The following is a 25824-nucleotide window of genomic DNA, read 5'->3' as shown; positions in this document are numbered from 1 at the left end:
CCTGAAATGACCTTTTAGCCTTACTGTTTAAGACGTGTTTCCTTTTTTCCGATGGTCTATATCCCTGTTGCCAATGTAACTCTGGTCCATCTTAGCGTTTATGTGGCTTCTCTTTTCTCGACTGAGTTTACGAACCATTACAAGTTAAAATAAACAGCTAATCACAAGCATGACCTTTCGCCCTTTTACCCACTGAATACAGAGCTAACCACTGAAGTAAAAAACACCAACATAAAGTGTCTTGATTAGATCTTGGGCCACCATGAACTGCCACTACAGCTTCTCTGTACTTTGGCAGCAGTTTTACAAGCGCTTGGAGCTGTACTGGAGGGAGGCGATTCTTCTCTTCCAAGATTAATTTGGATGGAGACATTGTCATTCTGGATGATTCTACTCCCATCAGGATAGAAACGCTTCACCGTCACTCAGAATGGACTCATGCTTGTTGGCATTTAGCTTGCTCTCTCTAAGGGGTTGAGTGGACATAAACCATGCCAGGAAAATGCTCCCCACACCATAACAGAGCTGCCAGAACTGGTCTTTGTGGGAAACAAGCACTCGAGCCTGTAGCCACCATTTGGCAATTGCCACACATGGACTCATTCACTTTTGAATCACGGTTAAGGGTGACTCATCTGACCATGTGACTTGTTCCCATTGGTCATTAAACCACGGTCTGTTATCTGGGCACAACTTTACCTTGATAAACACCTTTGTGGCATCTTCTGATTATCATTTTACTTTGCATCTCCCACCAACATATAGACTTGAATTTCGAGGCATGAGTGCTTTGGGGCACCAAGCCTACGGCCCCTTGCTCACTGACACATGAAAATGAACCGCAGATCCAAAAACTGGAGGGACCCAGACTGAAAATTCTTTGTCACGTTGACTCGAGGCTCCCCCCTTTTCAGTAATTCCCTGTAAATGTGGACTGGAAATGAACATTATCATTCATGCCCTACTGAAAAAAAAATTAATTCCTCCGGAGTTATACATGCATGAAATACAGTATAGGTTTTGTTGTGTGCCGAAGGTGTTTTAGCTGTGTGCAGAGTTTAGCTGATTGTTTCTGGGCTACCCGATGTAAAAATAAGTCAAAATTGTAATATGTGTCTTAATGCTTGGCTCGTTTGCTCTGTTGGACAGGAACAAAACACCCTCAGCAACGGAACACTACTGCGGTATCCGCTTCTTCTTTGTTTTAATGGTGGCTTTCTGGGTCATACTTTCGTTGTGAATTTAGTTCCTGCCCTCGAGGTAGTTCCCATTTCTCCTGTGGTCCAAAACCGTGCGTGAATATCCGTCTTCCTTATTTAGTGATTGTGCGTAGCCTCTGAGACATTGGCATCTTGTCTACATACCCCTTGCGCCATGCTTCCCGGGAAAGGCTCCCGACTCCTGGTGACTCTGTAGTGGATAAGCAGTTAAGGAAGATTGATGGAGAGTCTTCCCTCTTTGCTGTTCGGCTCAGAAGCTTAACTTAAGCTTAACTTAAGGTGAGGCAGGTTTCCACGACACACAAGTCAGTGATTCTCTAACCTTGTATTCTCTGGTGTGGTTTGCGACAGTACATGATTACAGAACATATTACAAACACATACATGTAATGGCAGCTTGGCCCTGCTTTATAAGAGCTCACAACATACATGCTGCAGCTGAATACCATTTTAGAGCACATTGGAAGTATCTAACATTGTGAGAATTGCTCAGGTCAGGACAGAAAATGACCATGTGGCACATGGATGGGTAGTGGATATTATGGGATGGATCTTGTTTTTCCTGGAGACATAGGGGGTGGACGGGGCAAAAGTCAAAGGAGAATGTCGGTAGATGTAAAATCCGAAGGGAGTCATATTGGAACAAAAATAATTTGGGTGTGACTGGGAAATTCTACAGAGGACAGACATCAAACTGGATGGGATCAGGACTGGTTTACTGGGAACAGGAAAGCAAAAACAGGTCAGTTTTTACTGTGAAAGAGGGACGCATAGAGCAAATCGAATGGAACAACTCCAGTCACCAGAGTTTTCTTCCTGAGATGGAATGGGCAGGCCACCCCCCCACCTTGCGACTCCCACAGGCAATTTTGGTCTTGTTACGCCTTTGCCAAGGGGTTTAAAGAGATTTAGGAAAACCAGCTTGATATCCCAAAGTTCACAATGACTCGACAAACCACAGAATCAAGTTTTACACTGATAAGGCAATTTTGGCTCCACGATTACAGTCATTGAAAGAAAACTGATGGTGAGGAATCATTTTCCCTTGTATAGTCTTATTAGCAGCTGTCTCCTCTAAAATGATGGTAGTCATTCATGCATACAATATATCCCAGCCTCTATTTCAGAGTTTCAGGCAAAGGGAGAGCCACTGCATTGCATATAGCACACAATGGTCCATGTCCTGGTATCACTGAACAAAAAGAGCTGCTTTCCTTAGAATCAAGTCTAAATGTCCACTTAGCAACATATAATTATCATTATTATTATTGTAGTATTACTGTTGTTCTTGCCGTTGTTGTTATTGTTCATGATGATCATCATTTCACCATATAAATGATGTTAGCACAGAGTGGTCTTTTCACGTTGTTCTACTTCCTGTTCCTGGAATCACTCCTACGTGGTACATCCTGCCCACTCATCCAGCTTGTGTGGCCGAGCACAGCAGTGTCACCGGCCGCCAGGCTCACTTATCAAGCCGTCCGCCATAAGAGGGCCAACAGGTTCCCCTCTGGAGTGGCATGTGGCTGTCAGGGGCGTTTCTTAGATTAGCGCCGGAGCCATTTCTGAATCCGCTGGCTGACCTCTGCGCGTATCAATCTCCAGCACCATCTGCATGGCCTGAAGCCTAGTCCCAGAACTCTACTCAGGCAGTGCCCACGATGCCTTGTGCTCGCTGCTGGCGCCTGGCCAGACAGCCCCGCCAGGCCATGGACAAAACACCGGGGCAGATCCATTTGGACTGATGTCACGTTCAAGGTCATGAAGTCTCACCTACCCACTAGTTTGTACAACTTCTGCTTTAAATTTCCTGTCATGCTGTAGAGGTAAAATGTTCTCATTTGCTGTTAAGGGCCAGAGAGACAAAGAAATTCAGGATCTTGTTTTATGGTCAGAGTGATAAAAGGAGATTCAAAATCAGAGATAAAATCCAACACTAAAGTAGTACAGCCCATAAATTAAAGGTTAATTTGTATTCAGGAGTCAGTCAGACAATAATAACCGGTATATAAACAGTATATAAATTATGTGCAAGTACCTTCATACAATTTAGATTCACTTTATAGTTCCTTCAGTATTTGCAAAATGATTTGTTCTTTGCTGGGACACAGCAAGTGTTTGTGGATGAACTGCACAGCCAAGAGTCGAAATGCAGGTCTGGATCAGCCGAGCCCTCACTGGCTGACTGGAAGGGTGACTTAGCGCTTTGATGGTGATTTACATGTTTCCTTTATTCTCTGCCTCCTCCATGTTCTGTGTTTTTTTCCTATTTTGTCTGAGCATGATGGCATTTTTGATTTGTGTCTAATGAACGTATTTCAGTTTATGCAATTTGTGGCTGAGTTAAGAGCTGAGCTATACAAAATCAAACTAAATTGAATCGAATTCATTCATCTTCAACCACGTGTCCAGTACAAGGTCATGGGGGTGCTCCAGGCCCACCAACAAAAGTAAAATGAATTATCCGCCATACATCGCTCATATATAAATAACAGCAATAACATGCTTTGGTGCATGTTGCCTTGGACAGAAGCATTAATGTGATTCACTAATGTGAATGTAAATTGTAAATCTAAAAGGCACAAGGCAGGGGACATACTGAACAATGTGCTGTTCCTTCACAGGGAACACTCATGCACACACTTACTCTTTGGGCAATTTAGAGATGCTAATTCGCCTTAGAGCATGTGTTTGGGCTGCAGGGGGGTTACTGCAGTTCAGCTGAATTAAACAGAAACGGGGACGTATGGATGACACTTAAAGGTAACACTTGTTTGAAAGCTTCTTCCCTGTTCTCACTGTGATAAATGAGAGATACTCTCGCGAATGGCGGCTGCTGTTCTTGTCAGGTACCAAGCACCTTTTACATATATCCTGTTTAGCTGCAACCAATCAATAAACTACAACAAAAACAGTCATTCCATTACAGCTAGTAAATGTACTGTGACGTATACTGCAGCAATCTGAATAAGGCTGTGCTTTCAGCATTCATTTTATTACTTATCAAAGTAGTACTTTTTGCTACTTATTTTTAGAATTATGTATAGTGTTTTTGTGGCAAAGACCGTTTCTAATGTGCTAATTAATCTTGACGAAAACTGTCAAAATGCTTCTGCTTCTTCATACTAATACATTTCGGTCTTATTGGGTGAGTTAATGAATAATTTTGTATGCTAACCCAGTACTCGTATTTAATAACCCTTTAAATCGTAACATTCAAATTCAGGCTTCTCATGCTGGGGTAATTTTAGAGAAATTATGACACTTTAAGATACTGTCGCAGCTGATAGGAGGAAAGAAAACCATGTTTTGACATTAAGCAAGTACTGTTTCTTTTTCCTTGCTTGTTCTGCGAGCTTAAACGTCTTGTGTACCTCACAGAATGAGTGGAACATTGCATTATAATTAATTTCACGTTTTGAAATGCTAACAAGCTCAATAAAAGTATAACTATACTTATGAAAATATATGTCCAATAAGCATACAGCGCATTAACTGAAAATTATGCAAAACTATGTACTTAAACTGAGTGATACCACTTTAATTGGCACTGCAGTGGTTCAGTGGTCAGACTCGGCTTCCACCCGTCGTCTACTGATAGAGGAAAACGGTTTCCATAATTTGCCTGCAGTTCATGGTCTTCCCACAACTGTGCCCTGGGATTCCCAGAAAGAGCTCCAGCCTTGCAGTGAGCCTAAGCAGTTATGGAGAATGCAAAGCTGGATGAATTGTTATATTGAAAATCTATAAAAACAAAATAAACGTTTGACTGATATTCATTACTGCCTCCTACAATATCCATCCCCTTCATCTTACGAAAATGGGCTTGATGGTTTTATGAGATTATAAAGACATTTTTTTAGGCACTACCTGTCAGACGGCCAGATGTATCTGTTGATATTCTCATAAGAACAACATGATCCATCTTCTGCCTGCTTGAATTGTGTTGTTCATCATGCCTGATTATGGATTGTGGCTTCTTCTTGTGCGAGTTCGTTGATGAGAACGAAATTCGTCTCTCACGAACAGCCAACAAACAAATGTCTGCGGATTACTTTTTTCTCTGAACTGTGGAGATGTTCAGAACAGTCAATGTTCACTCAGTCGGCAAAACATGAACAATTCCCATTTTGTTTTTGGTGCAAAATCTTGTTAACCTTGTGCCTTAAAAATCCAGAAGTGGGTTTTTTCTAACCTCTTCCATCCTCATCTGATCATCCTGCCATCCCATAGATGCATACACCACAAAGGCAATAGTAGGAGCACACATACAGAAATTAGCATTTATTTCGTTAGCAGACTCTTTTCTCCAAATAGATCTAAACATCTTTGAGAAAAGACGGTCAGCCAGTCCCTGGAACAAATGTGGGATTAAAGACCTTGCTGAGGGCCCCAACGGTGAAAGAACTCGGCAAACCTTGGGGCGTGAACTAGCAGCCTTCTGATCACAGACACAGTGGCCTAACCTGCTATGCCACACATCGCCGCTCCAAACAAACCAATAGAAAGCATTGTAGGTAAGAACATGAATGTGCATTATGAAATTTTCCAGTTCTATTCTCAAGTGTGTCTGTAGTTTTGAAAAGAATATCACTTAATTTGTTCAAGAGATATATCTCACTGCGAGAGACTGACCTTACTTTCAGTTAAAGAATTGACTGGGCAGACTGAAAAGTAAGACATGGTTACATCATTAATAGTCGTTTACTGGATTCCTGAACCAATGTATAACAGAAACCGTGGGTTTACAAGAGTTTAGCAAGAGGAGAAGACGTATATTTAGCATGGGTACAGGGAGATTTTAAAAGTTATAGTTTAATTATTTAATTCTAGCTATTGTGGGTTTGATGTTACTACGTGGTTAGGTAAAGTTGGATTACTACATGTACAATATAATAATCTATACCACAAGTGTGTCTGCTGGGGTGTGGCATGAGTAAATGGTGCCCTACACTTCTGTTCTGGGCATACAGCAACTCTGGATATAATGGACTTCGGATATAATGGACTGTTTAGCCTGGTCCCTTGAAGTCCTTTATAATTCAGTTTTACTGTATGTGGCTTTGGATAAAAGCATCAATTAATATAATTATGAATAAAAAATGTCTGTTTTCATTCGATACAAGATACATGACCACATGCTGCGAGAATTAGGCTCCAGGCCCTGCATGGCCCTGATCAGGATAGGTAGTTAGAAGATGGATGGATGGATGAATGCTGTCACCCTCCATGTTAAGTTCCAGTGTACATGTTCATTTATCTTCCAGTTCAGGATTTATTAAAAAGAACAATCTATTTATTACAGTGATTGAATTTGCATTCACTTTAATTAGATGGCATTCTTTTCCTCGCAGCTAACAAAGTACACATGTGCACATGCTATGAGGAGCGTGGAGAACACACGGGTGAAAGGCGACAGCACCAACATACAGGCGAAAGGCGACAGCACCAACACACGGGTGAAAGGCGACAGCACCAACACACAGGCGAAAGGCGACAGCACCAACACACAGGCGAAAGGCAACAGCACCAACACACGGGTGAAAGGCGACAGCACCAAAACACAGGCGAAAGGCGACAGCACCAACACACAGGCGAAAGGCAACAGCACCAACATACAGGCGAAAGGCGACAGCACCAACACACGGGCGAAAGGCGACAGCACCAACACACAGGCGAAAGGCGACAGCACCAACACACGGGTGAAAGGCGACAGCACCAACACACAGGCGAAAGGCGACAGCACCAACACACAGGCGAAAGGCAACAGCACCAACATACAGGCGAAAGGCGACAGCACCAACACACGGGCGAAAGGCGACAGCACCAACACACGGGCGAAATGCGACAGCACCAACATACAGGCGAAAGCCGACATCAACAACACGCGGGCGAAAGGCAACAGCACCAACACACGGGCGAAAGGCGAGAGCACCAACATACAGGCGAAAGGCGACAGCACCAACACACGGGCGAAAGACGACAGCACCAACATACAGGCGAAAGCCGACATCAACAACACGCGGGCGAAAGGCAACAGCACCGACATACAGGCGAAAGGCGACAGCACCAACATACAGGCGAAAGGCGAGAGCACCAACATACAGGCGAAAGGCGACAGCACCAACAAACGGGTGAAAGACGACAGCACCAACATACAGGCGAAAGCCGACATCAACAACACGCGGGCGAAAGGCGACAGCACCAACACACGGGCGAAAGGCGAGAGCACCAACATACAGGCGAAAGGCGACAGCACCAACACACGGGCGAAAGGCGACAGCACCAACACACGGGCGAAAGGCGACAACACCAACATACAGGCGAAAGACGACAGCACGAACACACGGGCGAAAGGCGACAGCACCGACATGCAGGCGAAAGGCGACAGCACCAACACACGGGCGAAAGGCAACAGCACCGACATACAGGCGAAAGGCGACAGGACCAACACATGGGCGAAAGGCGACAGCACCGACATACAGGCGAAAGGCGACAGCACCAACACGCGGGCGAAAGACGACAGCACCAACACACGGGCGAAAGGCGACAACACTAACATATGGGCGAAAGGCGACAGCACCAGCACACAGGCGAAAGGCGACAGCACCAACACACAGGCGAAAAGTGACAGCACCAACATACAGGCGAAAGGCGACATCACCAACATACAGGCGAAAGGCGACAGCACCAACACACGGGCGAAAGGCGACAGCACCAATACACGGGCGAAAGGCGACAGCACCAATACACGGGCGAAAGGCGACAGCACCAGCACACGGGCGAAAGGCGACAGCACCAACACACGGGCGAAAGGCGACAGCACCAACACACGGGCGAAATGCGACAGCACCAACATACAGGCGAAAGCCGACATCAACAACACGCGGGCGAAAGGCAACAGCACCAACACACGGGCGAAAGGCGAGAGCACCAACATACAGGCGAAAGGCGACAGCACCAACACACGGGCGAAAGACGACAGCACCAACATACGGGCGAAAGCCGACATCAACAACATACAGGCGAAAGCCGACATCAACAACACGCGGGCGAAAGGCGAGAGCACCAACACACGGGCGAAAGGCGACAGCACCAACATACAGGCGAAAGGCGACAGCACCAACAAACGGGCGAAAGACGACAGCACCAACACACGGGCGAAAGGCGACAACACCAACATATGGGCGAAAGGCGACAGCACCAATACACGGGCGAAAGGCGACAGCACCAGCACACGGGCGAAAGGCGACAGCACCAACACACGGGCGAAAGGCGAGAGCACCAACACACGGGCGAAAGACGACAGCACCAACATACGGGCGAAAGGCGACAGCACTAACACACAGGCGAAAGGCGACAGCACCAACATACAGGCGAAAGGCGACAGCACCAACACACGGGTGAAAGGCGACAACACCAACATACGGGTGAAAGGCGACAACACCAACATACAGGCGAAAGGCGACAGCACCAACACACGGGCGAAAGGCGACAGCACCAACATACAGGCGAAAGGCGAGAGCACCAACATACAGGCGAAAGGCGGCAGCACCAACACACGGGCGAAAGACGACAGCACCAACACACGGGCGAAAGGCGACAACACCAACATACGGGCGAAAGGCGACAGCACCAAGACACGGGCGAAAGACGACAGCACCAACACACGGGCGAAAGGCGACAACACCAACATACGGGCGAAAGGCGACAGCACCAACATACAGGCGAAAGGCGACAGCACCAACACACGGGCGAAAGGCGACAGCACCAACACACGGGCGAAAGGCGAGAGCACCAACACACGGGCGAAAGGCGACAGCACCAACACACGGGCGAAAGGCGACAGCACCAACACACGGACGAAAGGCGACAACACCAACACACGGGCGAAAGGCAACAGCACCGACATACAGGCGAAAGGCGACAGCACCAACACACGGGCGAAAGGCGACAGCACCAACACGCGGGCGAAAGACGACAGCACCAACACACGGGCGAAAGGCGACAACACCAACATACGGGCGAAAGGCGACAGCACCAACATACAGGCGAAAGGCGACAGCACCGACACACGGGCGAAAGGCGACAGCACCGACATATGGGCGAAAGGCGAGAGCACCGACACACGGGCGAAAGGCGACAGCACCGAAACACGGGCGAAAGGCGACAGCACCAACACACGGGCGAAAGGCGACAGCACCAACACACGGGCGAAAGGCGACAACACCAACACACGGGCGAAAGGCGACAACACCAACATATGGGCGAAAGGCGACAGCACCAACATACAGGCGAAAGGCGACAGCACCGACACACGGGCGAAAGGCGACAGCACCGACATATGGGCGAAAGGCGACAGCACCAACACACGGGCGAAAGGCGAGAGCACCAACATACAGGCGAAAGGCGACAGCACCAACACACGGGCGAAAGGCGACAGCACCAACACACGGGCGAAAGGCGACAGCACCAACATACAGGCGAAAGGCGACAGCACCAACACACGGGCGAAAGGCGACATCACCAACATACAGGCGAAAGGCGACAGCACCAACATACGGGCGAAAGGCGACAACACCAACACACGGGCGAAAGGCGACAACACCAACATACAGGCGAAAGGCGACAGCACCAACACACGGGCGAAAGGCGACAGCACCAACATACAGGTGAAAGGCGACAACACCAACACACGGGCGAAAGGCGACAACACCAACATACAGGCGAAAGGCGACAGCACCAACACACGGGCGAAAGGCGACAGCACCAACATACAGGCGAAAGGCGACAGCAGCAACACACGGGCGAAAGGCGACAGCAGCAACATACGGGCGAAAGGCGACAGCAGCAACACACGGGCGAAAGGCGACAGCACCGACATATGGGCGAAAGGCGACAGCACCAACACACGGGCGAAAGGCGAGAGCACCAACATACGGGCGAAAGGCGAGAGCACCAACATACAGGCGAAAGGCGACAGCACCGACATATGGGCGAAAGGCGACAGCACCAACACACGGGCGAAAGGCGACAGCACCAACATACGGGCGAAAGGCGAGAGCACCAACATACAGGCGAAAGGCGACAGCACCAACACACGGGCGAAAGACGACAGCACCAACACACGGGCGAAAGGCGACAACACCAACATACGGGCGAAAGGCAACAGCACCAACATACGGGCGAAAGACGACAACACCAACATATGGGCGAAAGGCGACAGCACCAACATAGAGGCGAAAGGCGACAGCACCAACACACGGGCGAAAGGCGACAGCACCAACACACGGGCGAAAGGCGACAACACCAACACACGGGCGAAAGGCGACAGCACCAACATACGGGCGAAAGGCGACAGCACCAATACACGGGCGAAAGGCGACAGCACCAACATACAGGCGAAAGGCGACAGCACGAACATACGGGCGAAAGGCGACAGCACCAACATACAGGCGAAAGGCGACAACACCAACATACAGGCGAAAGGCGACAGCACCAACACACGGGCGAAAGGCGACAGCACCAACACACGGGCGAAAGGCGACAGCACCAACATACAGGCGAAAGGCGACAGCACCAACACACGGGCGAAAGGCGACAGCACCAACACACGGGCGAAAGGCGACAGCACCAACACACGGGCGAAAGGCGACAGCACCAACATACGGGCGAAAGGCGACAGCACGAACATACGGGCGAAAGGCGACAACACCAACATACAGGCGAAAGGCGACAGCACCAACATACAGGCGAAAGGCGACTGCACCAACATACAGGCGAAAGGCGACAGCACCAGCACACAGGCGAAAGGCGACAGCACGAACATACGGGCGAAAGGCGACAACACCAACATACAGGCGAAAGGCGACAGCACCAACATACAGGCGAAAGGCGACTGCACCAACACACCGCCGGCGGACGACAGGCTCACGACAGCGTGTCTAAGCGTAGGACTGTTGGGCCTCGATCAGCTCGGAGCCAATGTAAAAAAAAATGTTTCCTTGTTTTTTTCCTCTAATTTCTATGGCCCACTTACTTTAAAAAGGCCAGAAATCCTAGATATAGTATCCACAACATTTAAAACTGTTTGGCCTAAATTCTCTTTAAATTCTCTGCATTTGCGTGCGATTATATGTACTGGTGTATTGTTCTTTTTTCCACCCCAGGCTTAATTTCCTCCTCCTCTGTGTTTCTAACAAGATGATTAATTAATAGTTTTGTATTACTATTATACTTCAAAGAAAGAAAAATAAGGTCCCAAGGCTTTGGTTCGCTTTCTCAATAATCTCCCTCAGGAGACACGCCCTCTGGAGCTCTCAGATATCCTGTGGCACTAGCAAGTGCACATCACACCATAAGTGGAGAAAGAGCCCCAAAGGTGCAGTTTAGGAATGTAATAGAGACCAACAAAAGAAAATGTTGAATACTGGAGTATGAGATGTATGGAGGAGGCTGGGCAGGCTGCTGACATCACTGGATGAAGCCGTTATCTCTTACATTGTCTCACACAGATTCACCACACTACTCGCCTTCCACCATCATAACCAAACTGTCTGTCTTAACTGCGTGCGCATGGTCCACCGGAACAAACCCAGTTACTGTGAAACCCTCATGCCCACATTTATGACAAGAATTTCAGTGACACAATTTGCAGCATACATTTCAAGAAGCTCGAGAAAAAAATACCGATGCTACAAAAAAAAATAATAATCACCGTCCCCTTCTAACCGCTAACAAAAGAACATCTATTGTCCATTAGTGTGATTTAGACTCTGAGACTTCAGCTAATTGTGTTGAAAGGGGCACTTCTGCATATTTTTGTCTATGGAAAACACCTGTCTGGCTGCGAACACTCGATCGTAATACCCTAAGAAGTCCTCTGGCGTGTTCTGGGTCTCAGCCGGGGGGAGGGGGCAGTTATTAAGCCCCCAATGATACGGTGTTATCTGCAGATGTCTCCTCAGTCCTGCTTTGACCAGATTATAGGGGAAATCTCATACAGCCCATTTAGGTTCCTCTGGTGGAATAAATCCCGGCCCAGGTTTGGGTCTTTCTAAGACTTTGCTAAGGAGCTCCTCCAAGAAGAGCTGCTCCGATGGCTTCTCTCATTATTCTTCATCCCATCTATTCTTTAGCGGATTTCCTGCATTACATGCTTGGTTAGATCTTTTCTGATACTCCTCGAGCTGTGTCCGGATTGGCACATTGGGCGTCTGCCAATTTATTGTTAAAAAAGCAAAGGGTTTTACAGTTTTCTTGGTCTCTGCACCAGTTTGTTACAGCCACACACTATGGATATTCCAGTTTTCTCCTATAGTGTAAAAACATACCAATTAGGTGAACTGGTGTCTTTAAAAAGACTCTACAATGGGATTGCATGTGTGCGTGCCCTGTGATTGACCCTAACACAGGCTTTTCCTCTCCTTGCCCCCAGTGTTTCCGGGGATGAGCTTCAGGTTCTCTCTCTGACTCTGTACGGTATAAGCAGTGATGGAAATATAAAAGCATATTTAATTGCTTTGTTTTTTTTCATAAACTAGTTTCCAGGCGCTATTTGACTATTTGATATATGACTACAATTTTCTTTTCAGGTTAAAAGTTGATGCGTAGATTGTAGGCTTTTCAGACTGTAATTGTCTAACCGCATGTTATCACATGTTTGCTGTTATGTAACATTTGAATATTTTTCCATTTAAAGTAGTCTCTTTGCATTGCAGTTTGTCATACTACAATTCAGTGGGAAACCTTTTACTGGAATTGTCTGCGTGAGAAAATGTTTGAAATGCTGCCCCTACTTTAGCGAACAGTCTATTACGCACTCCTGAATGTCAGCAGTCAACGTTTTAACGAGAATGAAAGGAAGCCTGTAATCAAACTGGAGGTAGGGTGGGGGAGGTGACTCCATGTGATGCAGACATGAGGGTGGAGCTGATTTTAAGATAGATGGTTCATCAGTTGTTTATGAAATTTAAATGCAAGAAAAGGTCACATTCTACCAGTAGAGGACAGAAGAAACGCACATCCTCCCTTAGTCACCTGGAATATTTTGATGAACCAAGAAGCACCATGGCGATGGAGAACATTCATCTGTGGTGGGAGGGTAATTCTGCTCATCCAGGACCACGTACAGTATCTCCTTATCGCTCACATCATCGGGCAGAGTTGAAGCTGAGGGCTCGTAACTTGCACATACCCGCCTGCAAAACCATTAAGCAAAGTACCTAAACTGAACTGTGGCAGTAAAAACATCCAGCTGTTTAAATGGGTAAAAAAAAAACATTCAGGATAACAACATCGGCCGAGCAACTAAATGTCACCCAGCGACGGTCAGCAAGACCATTAATGGCTCATGGCAAGTGGATCCTAAAGGCAGGCAATCTTCCAATGGGACCGGGGGTGGCAGGCAGTCATTGGGCAGATGTTTTAGAAGGGACACATGGGGATAATTACCTAATGGGGAGATGTGAAGGGGGCAGATGAGTGTCCAACTGTTTTGAAAATAAGTAACTGATGAAGTGTGGGTATTGACCCCCTAAGGTGAGCCTCTTCCCCTTTGAGGTAACAAAATAAAAAAGTTTTGCAGCCAAGTCTGCTTCTATTGTAAGACTGGTACTAGTTTCTGTCCATCCATTGACTTATCTAAGCCACAGTCACAGGGGGGGCGGGGGGGCACAAGGTTAAGGTTAAAGACCAAAGAAGGTGCCAATCTATATTCACAAACACTATGGGCTATTTACAGATGCTAATTTACTGGCACGTCTATGGACTATCAGAGAAACGTGGAACACTTTGAGGAACCCCCCCCTAGAGCAAAAAACATTAAAACTCCACCCACCCAGGGTGGTGGGGTGGGGAGACAAACCCACAACTCAAGATGTGAAGAAACACCAGAGCTATCAACTGGGCCACCACACAATAACTTCATGGCTAAAAAAAAATAATTTCATATGAGTAAATATTCAGAGGCTCATTATTCGCCTATAGGGTTGTGTTCTTGTCCTGGAGATATAATTAAATCTGCCAACAAAGAATGTAATTAAATTCTGCCACACAGATGGCCTCCACCATATCCATTTCCTCCGCAGTAAATTTTATCAGATGAAATATAAACTCAACTTCACAGGATTCGTACAACTGGCTTTCATGAAGACAGAAACTAATATCTATTGAACTTACGTGAATATACACTAATAAGTCTATATTTATGCATTAATTCCTTTATTTTACACCTGTGCCTCCTTAAAAAGGGGGCTAGATTAAAATGTATGTACCGGTATATGTTAACTAATATGATGTTTTATTATTTTACTGATATTGATATAAAGAAGTATAATAGGCTAACAAATTAAAGTGCAAATCACTAAAGAATATTCGGGGCCTCAGACCACAACAAATTGGGTGCATGTTAAAAACTTTCCTGCCTTGCCAAGGAGTTCAGATCCATTTTAGAACTTAATTCTTCTATGAATCTCACACACATAGTAAAACCAAAGTTCACACTGGCTTAGAACTGAGCCTTTGGAATTTTGGTCTTTTATCACATAATTCTGCAGAGTAAATCCAAGGAAACTGTATGGCTTTCTTTGAAGTCCATGTACATAATGAATACATTAATAATGAAGTGCAATCATACAGTATGCAGCGTAGTCAGTGTTATAAATGATCATGGTCTGTCGATTTTTCCTCATGGACTCATTCATAATGCATTACAAATATTCTGCATAATACTCTGTTATACTGTCCTGTGTAGTATGTGACAACATACCTAACATAGGCAGCCAATAAGAAACACTGATGCATCATTACAGGATTTTAGAAAGTGACAAGTACTGTCTTTTCGATATCCATCCATCCATCCATCCATCCATCTTATCATCACTTATAATGGTCAGGGTCATTAGGGTCTGGAAGCCTACTCTAGCCAGAATAGGGGACAAGGCTGGAGTTCACCCTGGACAGACATTTATTACAAAAATAGGATCTTCCCATAATAAAATACTTAAAACATCTAACAAATTTGCACATGCACAAACATTGGCTGGTTAACATTCTCACAGTCATGAGATGCTAACTAAACACAAACCCGTTTTCTAAAAGTTTTACTTGCAGCATACAGCATGTACTTATATAAACTCGAATTGTAAGCAAAACTGTGCTGACAGCATTGTGCATTTCTCTCGCATTATAAGCATTATAAACATTCTTGCTACTATGCAAAAACATTATTTTGAAAGTTCTGATTCTTACCCACAATCAATATAAATCTAAATATATAAATCTGGTTCAGCAGTTGTAGCTTTTGGTCAGCGTTTCCAAGCCGCGTCTATTTTACCCAGTTTTGAACACTGCAAATAAAAGTTTAAAAAAAGTGCCTTTTCCTGTGTTTAATTGTAGTTTTTTTCTGCTTAATTCCATTCCTGGCTTTGTATCCCGATTTGACCTACGCCATGAAGTAGCTGGCCAGCATAGCTTTAAAGAAAGATAGAGGGTGTTGAACTGTTTACTGATTATTCATTCTTCCTGTTTTGAGGACAAGGTACACGGTAGGTGGTTGAACACCTTTGCTATTCAGCGGAAACAAAATGGATTGACCTGTACGTGGGTTCATTTTGTTCAGCAGGCCAAGAGCAACACAGACTGCATCCTAATTCATAGACTAAGCACTATGTGCCTAAAGGAGGGAAAAGTACATACTACAGCTACTGTATGGTCACTTAGTGTGATTCCTTAGTGTGTGAGTACAAAACTTTTGACTTTACTGACAGATACCCTGCAGAACAATAAGTATCCAATAATCCTCAGAAGTCATGGCTAGGATTGTGGGATCGAAGAGCGTACAGTGTTTGCGCACTAACGATTTTTACCGGATGTCGTCCGGGAAATTTTTGCATAATAAGATGCATATTTTGATTTGGGACACACTTTTACGTTTCGTGTACGATTTAGGCTCAGTATTTATTGTGGAAGTGTGAGATTTCGGATGGAGCCACAGTGAGCGCTGCAAATCATGTGCATGTGCTGAAATCCATCGGTAAATACGGACGATCTTACGGGCGCCATGTAAATGAGCTACTTTTTGCTGTGTTCGGCCATTTAAACTTGTTTTTCAACTAAAGCACTATGATAGCTATCAATCACTGGACCCATACAGAGATACGAATGCCGAGATAATTTGAGCGGTGAGTGTTCTGCTGTTCATGTAAACAAACAGGAAGGGCATGTTTCAGCTGGCATCCAAATTGAAATGTTATTAAATTTTATATATATATATATATATATATATATATATATATATCCCTTTATGGTTTTTTTCTTGAATTTCTTGTATTCTGCTGTTACTGTTCCCAGTCTAAGGATGTGGCGTAACTGAATGTAAGGGAAATATGGATAAGGGGACACTACTGAATGTGGAGTGTTTCTGTTTAGGGTTTAATATATTTTTTTATAACAAAAGACATACAATGAAGAGCAAACGTGGTTGATAATGACTTCAGGGATGATGAAACGGATGATGGAGGATGTGAGCAGGTCTCGTGGAGGCTGGGCGAAGGGAGAAAAAGGGAGAATGGGGTGACAGAGACCTGGAACAAAACCCACACAGAACATCGAAGAGTGATACTGGAAACCAGCAGACAGGACTTAAAGTGTGATACATAATAATGAACAGTGATACCTTTGCCTTTTAATCTTAAGATTTCTCACTTATCTGTTTAAATGTACATGGGGTTTACTAACCTTTTGTACCATGAGGTAATGGGTTTAAACCTCCAGCTCAGTGTGGGCGGATCCGAAATGTAACAGCGACCTCAAGTCAACCTGTGACTTTATCCAAGCAGACCGCGCTGCATCTGAACACACCAATAGAATTTGCCCTTTTATCCTGCAGATAATTCATGCATGTCAATGCAAATCACTGGTATCTCAGTCCATTTTGAACAATCAGATGGTGCTGAGGCATCCAGCTCGGTTTACTCACACACTACTAAGCAGGGCCATGCCAACGAGAGTACAGCTCGCATACTTACCAATGGAAAACCGCGTCTTCACAGTGCGGCTCAGGCACGGCCTCGTTCGTGGTGTCAGTGGAAAAGGGCCTTTAGTAAGGCATTGGTAAACTTTGTGACTATCTCAGGTTTTTCTACCCTAGAAAATGTGGAATGCGATTTGGGATTGGCGTGCATCTTACTCTGAAGTATTTCTGACCTTCGCCTGCCTTTTTATTTATGCATCTCGCATTTTACTTCGTGTTTGTTAGCTCAGATTACGATTCATTAAACACGCCATCTCTGAGCTTGGATCATGGACTACTTTTGACGCACCGAATGCTTCTTCCGTGCTCTGCATGAGATTTCTGCTCAGTACGACACACTCCACTGATACACAGACTACAGTAGGTGTGCTGGAAATTCTAAATTGCTCTTAAAGCATGCAAGTGCTTTGGTCTGATCTGTTCTGGTTTATGATGGGTGTCGAGTAACTGCGGCCCGATCCGGATAAGTGCTTAGGGAAAATGGAGCTACCGTATGGGTATATATCCACAGCTGTAAGTGCTTTACTATATGATTTGCATAGAAAGGCAGATATTACGCAATATAATTGAAGTAATATTTTGTGATAAAACCATAACTGAATAAAACCGAAAAAAATGCCTATAAAAATTCTTATAACAGTCCGACTCTTTTTAAAGTCGTTGTTAATGGCAGACCCTCATGGAAAGTCACGTACCTTCACTGGAGCTCCAGATCCCGTGGTGAGGAGAGGAGGTCACCACACACTTGTGTTTCATGTAGTGACCGGAAAAAGAAAATGTATGAAGTAACTGACTGCACAAATAAAATAAAGAATCTGAGGCCATGTGAAGCAAATTACAGTAAAAGATGTCATGGTGCACATACAGTAACAAAATATGGTGGTAAAACTGAAGCGAAGCTATCATGGAACATAAAACGCCATAGGTACACTTTTCTTATTAACTTCGTGGCTGTGAATTGGCAATCGGGCCTCATTTTCGTTTATTGTGACCATTTTCTCCCTCAATTTCAGCGTGTACGGTGGCACGGCACCTATCACCAAATACTGACAGATCCTCTGCTTTCCCATTCCAGGGCCCCACTGAGCAGAAGATGGGCTGCCATGTTGAGTTCTCCTTTTGCTGCAGTTCTGTAAATTGTGTCCGTATCTGCAGCGACAGAGTCCAAAGGCCATATTCATGCCTCTCTGTGTGTGTGTGTGTGTGTGTGTGTGTGTGTTTCCTGAGTGCCTCTGATGCTACCTCACACCTCAGAATAACCCCTTCAAGGAGGGAAGAAGATCACTTTAATGCAGCAAGAGAAAGGGGGAAAATTTCATTTAATCCATTTTGTCAAAAAAACCCAAACTTGAATGAAAAGTTTCTTTATAATTCTGTGATTTTTATTCTGTTGGTGGCTACCAACACAAACAAGCTATTCGTAATGTCTGCAGCTCTTCCCACCTTGGGAGACCCGCATCCTCTCCGGCTTCTTTTATTGCACTTATTTCCGATCAGGCGACTCCTCTGATGACCCTGAGAGGCTAGAGGTTGTCCAGCCCTCAGCTGTATCTCCAACCAAAGTGAACACGCTGGATTCTTCTTTTTTCCCAGTGACTTCTCAGCTAGAGAGTGATTTGAGCACACGGGAGACGCCCATCTGCTTGATGACAACAAAGGCAGAATTTCGCCCAAGGGGTGATATACAAAAGAAACTAAAAATGCAGTTGTAAGGCCCAAGGTTGCATAATAAATATTATGTTTGTTGTCACCTGGGGGGTGCTTGATGTTTGAGTACAATACACCAGCTTGCATTTATAATAAAGGGATTTCACATGTTATAGCCAGAAAAAAAATAAATTAGCTGCATCATTAACTAACTAATTTAGCCTGTTTTCTAGTGTTCATTTAAATGTAGTTAAATATACTGTATAGCTAGGTTAGAGATATAACTACTGCGGTCTTAATCCTAGTCACAGTCATTGTTTAAATAATACTATGTGCATGTTGTGGGATAGATAGAAATAGAAATTGTTTAGATAGAAAAATTTACTTTCATTTATAGATTCTTCTTTTGAGTTTATTCATATATATTCTGTTTTATTATTTATTGGCTGCCTCACAGACAAGTTCACGTGTCACTGATTTGTCTGTCATGGTTCTCTGTAGATTAATTCCACTCACCTATCATCTAAAAAGTTTACACTTAGCTAGAGCTTACAGTGAAAGCAATGAAAGACTCGAGTTGTCAGAACATCCTTCCAGTGACAAGAACCTGCGAAACATCTCCATCCCAATATCGATGGATCTTTCAAAACATCTGTCGAATTAACAGTGGGTCATAGCACAGTACATCTCACTTTCCAAATGTTTTCCCAGAACCCCCCCCCCCCATTCCCCCCCATGGGGAAATATTCCGAATGATTGTTAATTGTGCATTCGTTCTGCCTTTAACGCTGCAAGCACTAGGGTGGGTATTTTCAATTCAACTTAAAAAAGAGATTAAACTAATGCTCCATTTGCTCACCAGACTGTATCGTCTGTAATTGTATAGCATAATTTTTACTTAAACTGCACCTTATAGCCTTTTTTTTTAATTTGCTGTGCTAACAGCTCTGGCGGAAAGAATTTTAAATGCTCAAATGTCTGCAAATATCTTTGCAGCTGCCTATAACTGTGTCTCTGAAGCACCTTTATGTCGCTAGCTTATACTTTTGCTAATTCTTTTCCAGTAGGTATTGGAATCTAATAACTGTTTTACATTTTGATTCACACAGGGGTGCCACATGTCTCAGTGCTGGGTCATTAAGAGCAGTGCTGTCTTGAACTTACATGGAAAATTATAAAAATATATAAATGACATTCCTGTGGCAAAGATTCAGCTTTACTAATCATACGCACTGGAAGACAGAATGTCCATAAATATCTAAGCAATTAGTTTGGAGACAGTCGAAACTGAACTGCAAACTCAGAAAGCTTTCTATTAAAGGAAATTCCGTTGATATACGTGTTCTGTTCTCGGGCCTGAACACTTTTAAAGGATTTAATTCAGCTTTGCAAAATTAGCCAATAAATTAGGTGACCCTTTTTACATACAGCCGTGGAAAAAATTGAGACCACAGCCCAATTTTTTGGTTCATTCATTTCTCAATTTATGGTGTGCGTCTGTGAATGAAATATACATTTTTTTTTTGCAAACTGCAGCCTGGTTCTTCTCTGTTTCTCATTAATGAAGGGCTTCTTCCTTGCTTTATGGGACTTAAGTCCTGCTTCTATGAGCCTGATATGAACTGTCCTAGCAGTGCACTTCACACCTGCACTTAACATTTCCCATTCCTTTGGAAGGTCACTTGAGGTCATCATGCAATTCATGAGAAACTGTCAGATAAGTTAACGGTCATCTCTGACATTAGAAAGTCACTTCTGCCCTTTACCTGGCTGGTTTCTGGCCGTTCCCAGTGTTTCCTGCTTCACCTTATTCCTGTGTACTGCTGTCTTAGAAATGTTGAAGCTGGAAGCGACCTGCCGCTCAGTGTAGCCTTCTGTCAGCAGCCTCACGATTAAACCAGGATTTTAAAATGCAGATTTGTTTAAAAATATACTGTAGAGTGCTGTCTTCATTTTTCCTGTGGCTGTATATCTATCCGTTACAACTCCTAAAGCTTGGCATTTGTAATGTGGGATTTTCAACGAAAACAAATAGTGCATTTCCTGAGGTGCTTTCAAGATTCTGCAGCAAGAATTGCAAAAATAAAATAATAATAATAAAAAAATTAACATGAAATATTATTGCCATGCCAGTAGTGTTCATACTGCAGATCTTCACTGACTTTCAGGACAGACTTCAAAATTGTACTGAAAGATCTGCTCCTGACTTATGCTGAACCCATTACTGTGTACAAGAGGGAAAAAACTCTCTGATCACGCAATGAAATTCTCCTTGCAATCCTACGATAAACAAAACAGCCAGAACCGGCCCCCTAATTTACAGAACAGTCCACTGGCAAATGCTATGAAAGCCCCACAGTCTCTGCATACAGTTCCACATGAAAGATCAACCATTTCTTCTTTTCTTCAGGTTGAGTCACTGAGGCTGCTGCCCTAGCTGGAGTTTACATGCCTTTGATAACGATATCAATAATGTGTATGCATTCATTCCATTGGTGGAGCTCCAGCAGTACTTCAGAGACCTCTGCATACAGAGATGGGGTGTATTTTAATTACGTACTGTATATTTAAAATATGCATTTAATTTTCTTTAAACACTGTATTTTGTAATTTGTATTTTGCCTTTACAGAGGGAAAAAAAATCAGATGTTATTTGCATCAGTCCTTCGATACACTGTGTTTTATGTACTTAAGCTATCAAAAATACTTAATAAAATATATCATTTTATTTATTTATTTTCTGTCATTTTAAGAACCTTCATCTCCAGGGTTACAGACTTTTAAATATAGCCAATCACTGTCTTTTGCTAGATGCAAGTAAATCACGTGACACATTCTGTTGCGCCTGGCTTCCTCGTAGTGAGCTTTGTTTTCCCGTGAAGCTGCTTTGGTGCTCGTTGCAAACTGCCTTAAGGTAAAGTATGTAGTAAAATGTACTATCAGATACTGCTCACTGAATATCATTATAAATATCATTATACCAAAAATACCAGTGCTGAGCTCTAGCACTTGCTAGCCTACTAGAGGGGTACTATTTCATTTCAACAGGTATGCCCAGGCAATGGCGTCTTGTGGTATGTCATGTATGGAAGCCTTCATTAGAGATAAATCAGGCTAGCTATTTTTGTTCCTAAGTATAAAATTAATTTCCCCCAGTTAAACGTAGGCATTATTATAGGCAGTGGGTCTGTGTAATAGGGAGAACTGACTGATAAATGTGACGTTCCATATTATCTGCGTGGATCCTTTTATTGGCGCGTATACAGACGCTCCTCTACTTACAAACGAGATACGTTCCGAACGGCCATTCGTAACTTGAAATGATCGTAAGTCGTTATTCAACATAATTTGAAGGGTTTACGCAAGTACAAAGAATTAAGATGCTGGGACTACACACGCTACGCTGGTGAGTATTGGAGCCCAATGAGCACAATTTGGACTTATAGTCCTCTTTGTTCATACAGTATGTCTGAAAGTTCGTAAGTTGAAAGTTCGTAAGTTGAAAGTTCGTAAGTAGCGGAGTGTCTGTATTTTTTATTTTTTTTTAAAGTTTCTTTGATTTTGCGCATGTTTAGCACCCTACTGTAAAAAATCTGGAAATTCACCCATTATGATAATTTAAGAAAGCGTTGGAATGCCTCTTTCCATGTGCACACACACACACACACCAGCATCACTGTCAGCCACTGCCATTGACTCTGTGGGAAACATTGGATATAAATTAACGCAATCGCAATACAAACGTTCATGATTGCGTATCGTGGTTCCGTCTCCCGGATCCCCCCAACCCCAACCTGCTGCTGCGGGTGCAACTCACATTGTTACTTGTTGCAAAATTCATTTTTCATTTCACAGTTAACACTATGTATATTTTGTTAATATTACACACATGAGAGCGTGCAAATATGACTGTTATGGTACACATATTTGTCACGTACCTTTACTATTTGACATGTATTTCAGTATTTTCAAATTATCAGTTCTCTTTTAATTAAATACATTTCCTCACACCAGTATTTTTTATTTTGTTACATTTGATGAACAAGTATTTGCAATTTGTAACAAGATACTTATTTGTGCCCATTTCTGCATGCACCCCATATGCCATCGCTGTGATGTCGTTTCCGAACAACAATAACGTTAAGTAATGTAACGTTAGCATATCACAGTAGCTTATGGTTAAGGTTCCCAGAAATTTAATTCTTTTGAGTGATAAACAATAATTTTTATCTGCAGTGCTTTATTAACTTCCATGTACTCATTTATCTGACACTTTTATTAAAAGTGACTTTCAGTAGAGGGAAAGTTATAAGTTATGAGACTGCAGCCCACACTCCTTGTGTCACTAATGCAATTCTGTACCTATTGAACTACAGAAGCAACAGGATCGGTGTGCTAGTTTATGTACTTTAGTTGCTACGCATTATAAACTTTTGTGTGATTTTGTAAATACTTCCTACAGCGCTTTAGGGACACCTCTTTGGGAAAGGTAGCATTTAAAAATAAATTAAGCGATTCAGCAGAAGGGAATCGCCATGGTAGTCAGTCACCAATCCCATGCCAACAAACGCCACGAGTGATGACTGAAGGTAAGTAGGACTAGCGGGGGGGGGGGGGGGGGGGGGGATGGGTGCGCAGGGGACTGTCAGTTCTTGTCCTCAAGTTTATTTTTTAATAATGCTGGTTTCACTTGGTTCGAGTTTGTGGTTCACTCCTCTGGGTACCTCCAGGCTTCCCGTTTAAGTGACCCCAGGGTCACTCTGCTTTTCAGATCTTCCTCGAGAGAAACTGTTTCTCAGAAATCAAGCTGTGGCCCTGTGGTGTTCCCAAGTTCATAAAACTGAACCTACGAAAAAGAAGTATACAATTTCGCTCCTGGGTTTTTAAGTTTTTTGTTTTTATGCATTATTTGGAACGTTCATTTTTATTGCTAAAAATGATTAAGAAAAACCAAACAAATGCTTAAGCCGTCTACATCAACATTAGTTTAAATTAGATACTACAATGTCAATAACATCAGTCTCACAATATGTACTAATACTCATTTCTTGTACTTTTTAATACATGTCATGCAAAAGATACATTAATGTTGTACTAACAAGGTGACATTTTTCTCTTTGACTTTGTCTTGTCCTTTGTCATACAGTAGTCATGTAATACAGCGAACATTGTGATGTTTTTTCGCACTGTGGGGGCTTTGCCAGGCTTGGGTAAAGAGCAGGGTCTGAGCAGGTGGAGAACACTGTGGCCAAGCATGAGGGAGCCAGGACAGGAGGGAGGCGATTTGACCGGTGTGAGTGCCTGGGCTCCCGCGTGGACGACTTCCCATAGCCCTGCTCTCGGACACATTTCTCATGGACTGTTCCAGAAGCCATCAGTGCCATCGGCAACGGGCAGATTCCAAAAAACACAACTGCAAGCTGCGTATACCGCACACAGACACACACACAGACACACACACACACACAGACACACACAGATACCACATATTAGGTATCTATATGCTTGTGGGGAGTCTATTTCTAAGGGAAACCCCTAATCACAGCTATAATTAACCACACAAAATACAAATCTTTTGGCATTTTTAGTCTTCCTATTGCAGGCACTGATTTTTTTAAAACTGAGCGTCCTCTTGTGGGGACCACGAAGATAAGACTTTTACCACATTGTGGGGATATTTGGTCCCCATAATGAACTACATACATGCCCACACAAACACCCACACCTTTCAATAAACCCCCCAGAACACCATCGGTCACGCACTGAGAAAACCCCAGCATGAATGCGCAGAATGAGAGCGGATCCTCAGGCTTAAGCCAATCACAGAAGTAACTGTTTTGGGGCCCTGCGTTTCCCCAAGCACTCAAGGCAGCCCAGGTGCTGAATTCCCCATCAGATTAGGCTCTCCTAAGTGTTCGAGAGGAAGCCCTCAATAAGATAAGTGGGCCACCCAGTGTCCGTGAAGCTCTCACACGATCAGAGGAAGCTACCTGATTTTACAAGGGCACTGCAGCATGAAACTAACAGGCCCCTTATTGTCCACAAAAAAAATAGGTCATAACTAGTCACATAATTAAAATGGTCTGAAACTAAAAAATACTTTTTTTGCAGGGGTACGGGAAATACGTGAAGTGATTTAATATAATTACTGTGACCAATTACTGTGGGATCAAATTAGTTTGGTAATGAGTGGCTATTTGGTAAAAAAAAAAAAAAATCTGACATTTTATCTACATTTTCACAGGCTGCATTACATAAGGGAAGTTAGTCAGGAATAATAGTTTTACACACATTACTAAAAAGAGAGAATTTCAGGCTTTTATTGTTGTTATTTGTCTAAATATTCTTGAGTCGTTTTTTTTCCATGGAAACAAGCTTAACTCCTAACAATGATGCATGACATGCCGAATTCTAAGGATATTTCTCCCAGGGAGGCAAAACAGCAATTACTTCTTCAATAGATGTTTAATATTCAACCCAGCATTGCTTATCTCAGTCTTGCATGATAATTCGCAACAAAAAGCATAAAACGCATTCTTAGTTCAGTCGGAATATGTGTTCCCTGAGTATGAACCACGGGTTACCAGACCGTTCCCAGCATGTACTAGAGATGAGTAACAGTGCTTTGCTCTGTGGTTCTGCGCTCACTACACATTGCTGATTTCAAGGCTCTACTTGGCTTTGAACCGTCCCTGAGTGAAAACATAATCTATAACTGTAGTAATTACTTCTTTAGTATTGCCAGACATATTCCTCAGCTGATTTACAGAGAAGCACACACATATACATCAATACACCCCATCCACGATATTCTGGGTCTCATGCTCTTTGCATTCTTTGATCAGCGTCAAGCTCACTGTGACCCTGTACTGGATATGGAAGACAGGCGGATGGCTTAAAATCAGAAAAGATCATTTGATCTTC

Source organism: Brienomyrus brachyistius, chromosome 8, assembly GCF_023856365.1.
Source record: "Brienomyrus brachyistius isolate T26 chromosome 8, BBRACH_0.4, whole genome shotgun sequence".
NCBI classification, from domain to species: Eukaryota; Metazoa; Chordata; class Actinopteri; order Osteoglossiformes; family Mormyridae; genus Brienomyrus; species Brienomyrus brachyistius.
Note: the sequence above shows the minus strand (reverse complement) of the source record.